The sequence below is a fragment of the Odontomachus brunneus genome, unplaced genomic scaffold (assembly GCF_010583005.1).
Source record: "Odontomachus brunneus isolate Ranch 3 - 2012 unplaced genomic scaffold, Obru_v1 Obru_scaffold_099, whole genome shotgun sequence".
NCBI lineage: Eukaryota > Metazoa > Arthropoda > Insecta > Hymenoptera > Formicidae > Odontomachus > Odontomachus brunneus.
The window spans coordinates 729,708-734,720 of record NW_022639549.1 but is presented as its reverse complement, the minus strand read 5'-3'; the positions used below and the strand labels follow the sequence as shown (position 1 = coordinate 734,720).

The following is a 5,013-nucleotide window of genomic DNA, read 5'->3' as shown; positions in this document are numbered from 1 at the left end:
TGGTGGGTGGGTGGGTGGGTTAGGTGAGCGCGCGCGGGGGTTTAATCTAAGTTGATAAACTTTCTCGCGAGCACACCGTAATTTGCGGTACATGTATATATACTCTCGCGCGAGCACGATACCGATACCGTATCCCCCTTCGCGCGTGATCTACGACGGCCGTAACCATAATAATAGGAGGCCGGGATCAAAAACGACCAATTAATGACGTACACTTGCCAGTTGAATCTGATGTTCAATTACTCTTGCGTTGCTCCGCGCCGCGCCACGCGGAGCCTTGGCGTTGGAACAATGAGGATAAGAACGTGTTCTTAGCTCGGTAATGTTTGACTCCTCCGCTCTCGAAGGTTAATGCGATCGGCTGATGACTTGCTCGCGAGACACGGTGTAGATTAAAAACCTATATAACTGCGGGCCGACCTACACCGGAACGATCTCGAAAGTGATACTATAACGCGCGCGCGCGAGATCGCTAAGGAATAATTTATCGCGCCCGTGTTGTGTTGTGTTACCGTGTCTCTCGCTCTCGCTCACGCGCTCGATATATATGTGTGCCTGTGCGTATGCGCGCCTCAAAAATGTGCGTCGCTGACGCACGAGTGTCGAAACTATCATTATAGATAATTACAGGTGGAATTTAGACAACTCAGTCGCTCAGACTGAGCTCTCTCGAAACTTTCATACAATATTATGCCCCTCCAGTGATATCGATCGATAAAAAGGAGAAAAGCTCCATTCGAAGTGTCTCTGTGTTGACTGAAGCGGTAATTTGCATCTGTATATGACACGCAATTAGACAAATAACACTAAAAATGTCTTGAGCGCGGTGTTATTACATTCTTGCGTCATATATCGACGTGAATATCGACGTTATTATTGAACAAGACACTCGAAGCGCGAGCACGGGTAAAATTCGCGCATAAAAAAATCTCCTCTGTTTTGGTCCGTTTTGCTGCTCCCGCAGCAAGCAATGAACCGCGTACTGATCGATGGAGCAATAATAGACTATCGAAAATATCTGATACCCGTTGTCGAAAAAGCCGCCACAATCGGGAAATCGTCAAAGAAGTTAAGCGTCTTGACATTTCAACACAGAGAGAGTTTTGTAGTAAAAGTTACTATAGAATTTTATAACTGCAGAATAAATCGAGATTCTGCGCACACACACACACACACACACACACACACACACACACACACACACACACTCTCTCTCTCTCTCTCTCTCTCTCTCTAACTTATTATTCTTTCGTACACGCAGAAAATATTGCAGTAAAAATTACATTAAAAAATTATACTTCTCTTTACAATATTTCTTATAAAACTAGATTGTACTGAAATTATAGTACAAATTATTATATTACTATAAATTTGACGACCTATCTAATGTACGATATAAACAAAAATATTCAAGTAATTACAATAATTTTGCAATAAAATATCAAACATACATATTAAATAAACATATTTCGGTCATAATTCTGTATGGTCTGGAATTATAAAAATTGTTTATGACTTTTACTATAATATTTCCTCCATGTATGTGCTATTTATATTTATTAGCAATTGGAATGTTATATTAAAATTGTTGCAGTTCCCAGTAAAATTTACTATGTTCCTTAGCAAGATAGATTGGCAACCCACTGACAGTTTGCAAAGTACACTGCAAGTACAATAGAATGCAAATGCAATAGAATGCAATCACCTATTTTGTGGTTAACTAGAATAGACGATTTTGCAGACTACTGGCAGTCTGTAGAATTATCTATTCTTGCATTATTAGGAACATAAGTAAATTGAAAAAAATTCTATAAAAAGAGCTAACAAATTCTTTCTGTGTAATGAAGCGAAGAGGTAATTTGCCTTTTCTGCAGGTATTTGATCGATGTTTCTCGTAGATTTTATTATATTGCTTTACTTACTACAATGTTTCAAAGAGTGTACTTCCGAACAGTGTCGACTTAGAGGTATATGAGACATTTTGACATTCTCCACACTAAGAGAAATCATCCGATAAAAATTAACAAACGGATATTTTCGATCAAAATACTGATGAATTTTTATATTCGATCAGGATATCCGATTAAATTTAATTCTGCTCATAAGAAAATTTCAAGATAACCGATAAATCGATCAAAAAATTATGAACTGATTTCTCATGGGATGTTTCGGATACAAAAATTCATCGGTATTTTGATTGTTCGTTTGTTAAGTTCTTATCGAATAATTTCTCTCAGTCTTTCATTTTAGTTAAATCCCATCATCAACCGTGAGAATTCATATAAAAATGAATAGAGTTCCTTGCGTTTGATCAGGTTGACCGTGGGTGCAGAAGTGCGCGGCTTTTTTCGGCGCGATGTGTGTATCGCGCGCATTCCCAGCCCCGTTAATATCGCTATTATCAATAAAAAAGGGCGGACAGGCGAGCGGGCCGTTTACATCGCGATCGTTTCGTCCGCGTCGAATTAAGGCCCCCATCAATTAGAAAGTCCGGCCCGGCGCGCGGTATCTCGCGATCGCGATATCCTCGCGCCTGCGGCGGCGAGAGGGCTCCGATCTATATATTTCGCCATCGGGACACCTCCGGCCAGGGGGACGACGCCGCTGGGACGCGTTCTCGCCGCGTCGCCGCCTCGTGTGCACGGGTCTAATTACCGGCTCGCGCATAATCGCCGCAAATTAAGGAATTCGAGCCACGAACGTACGTGTACAAGCCGCCGGTCGGCCGGGCCGATTAATTGGCCGGCTTGATTGCCACTTGCCGTCCCGCTAAGCGCTAGATTGTAAACACTCGGCCCGTTAATTGTCCGGCCGCGCGAGTGTCGCGCGCGAGTTGTTGTACCCTCGGAGCCGATAATTAAGCTTGGCCACGGACTCGCTCGCTCGCGTGGCCATACCGGCTGATTCACGAAGATACGATAGAGGCGCGGCACGTCTAATTGCCGAGGTAATTTAGGCGAATAAATGGCTTTCCGCGAACGCGCATACCCGAGCGATCGCGAATCGCGCGCCGGCAATTTCTGCTTTCTCAAAACCGACCGCGGGTTCAATTACGCGCGCGCAGACAATTTTTCTCGGAATAAAAGCATTCATTAGCTGAGGAGCGATGTTGGATGTTGGACACTGGTCGATTCGGAAATGTCAGTTGGCTAGAACAATCGGCAGGTCAGTCGTCAAAATCCATCCATCGTTATATATTGAGTTGCGTGACGAGAAATTTCGGATAAAATACAACGATTATATTTTTGTAGTTTTACGATAGAGTGTGTATGCGAATGCGATGACGGGAAATCAGAGGTGAAAACGATGAGCATGTTATTTCATAAAATTATAACGACATGAAAATATAGTCGTCCCATTTTCCGTGTAAAAATTTAAGCAGGGATCTGGTCGACTCTTGCCATTTATCGCTAGGATTTAATTAGGAGACTTCATTCAAATCCAAATGGAAAAATCGTTCCGCTTTTAATAGAAATTTCAGTTAGAAACAGACAAGTATCTTGTCAGATTTTCCATCCGCATATTTTTGGTCGATATCTTTTAAATATCTTTTATATCTAGATCTATATTGAAATTTTTTACATATATGTACATAGTATTTATACATGCATGTAAAAACTATAAAAGACACGTACAAGAATTCTAAGTGTAGTACCTCGTTTCGTACATTCATAAGGAGAGAACTCGCATGAAAGAGTCGAACGAGTTAATAGCGCTCTCCTCGAAAGAAAGCTTCATCGATTGCAACGAAACCTTTGCTTTCTTTAAGGTCAGGATGCTTCTACTGATAACTGCACAAAATGAGGTATTATATTCAGGATTCCTATACGTATTATCTAGTTTTTCCCGATTTTCTTAGACACAACACTAGCATTATCACGGATCTAAGAATTAAAAAGATATTGTAATATTCTGTAATACTTTCTCCGCGTAAATTTGCATACATGGTGAAAATTTGCATATATAACGAAAAACATTTTGTATTTGTGTTAAAATCGATTCGTGTAGAAACATTTGATTTAATTTTTCTGACATACTCGTATGTTAATTTAACATACTGTCGTTGTATTATTTAACATACTGTCGTTGTATCGTTGTGTTCACTTCATAATTCATTATGGCTTAGTGTTAAAATAATTTTGTTTGTGTTATTTGCTTGCATATTTATATTAAATTAATACATATTAAATTAACACATTAAAAATATGGTTTACGCTCAATTTAACTCCAACCGTATTATTTAAGTTGTTCCAACACGAAGACAGTAGTAATAACATGTATATAAGATTATTATTACTAAAATTATAGTACAATTGACTAAAAAATAGTTATCTCGACCATAATTTATAGTAATTATTTCTCTATATGATTACAGTTACAAGTACTAAACATTTTTCTCTTAGTGCGGATAAATTGGGACACATGCGGAAAATGTTAAATTTAACACAAGATTTTTTGCAATATATCATTAGATTACAAAATATATCGTTTCTTGCTGTCATAAATAAATTTTGACTGCACTATGAATATAAACAGATCCCTGCCGCGCCATACAAGTCTTGTAAATGATTTGTTACAGGCTGTATTATTCAACAAAAATTTTCTGCGCGTGCGGGATATCAAATATTCCCGCGGGACACGTGTACGTTAGCATATAATCGTTATAGTTGTCCTTTCTTTCTTTTTTACGAGCCAGAGCAATTAGTTGCTCCTACGAATACACCGGCGAGCGACCTATACCTTTCTTACGGAATTACCAAATAGCGTCGTTGGATTAAAGTTGTCCCCAGAAGCCGTAATAAATCCGGTTTACGACGTGATCAAACGGGAACGACAAAATCAAGAGAAGAAGAAAAGTGCAGAAATGTCAAGACTGTTGGCGTCTCGAAATTGAGATGGCGTTTCGTTGCGAGATCCCGTATATATCCCGTTCGCGCGACGAAATTTCCAGCCCGTCAGAGAGAGAGAGAGAGAGAGAGAGAGAGAGAGAGAGAGAGAGAGAGAGAGAGAGAG

The 5,013-nt window shown here is 39.8% G+C and overlaps 1 protein-coding gene across 7 annotated transcripts in view; it reads right to left on the bottom strand.

The window, feature by feature from the left end:
• LOC116848725 (zinc finger homeobox protein 3) overlaps window positions 1-5,013 on the bottom strand; it is a 680,554-nt gene that overhangs the window by 465,371 nt on the left and 210,170 nt on the right. The gene's annotated exons all lie outside the window — the stretch shown is intronic.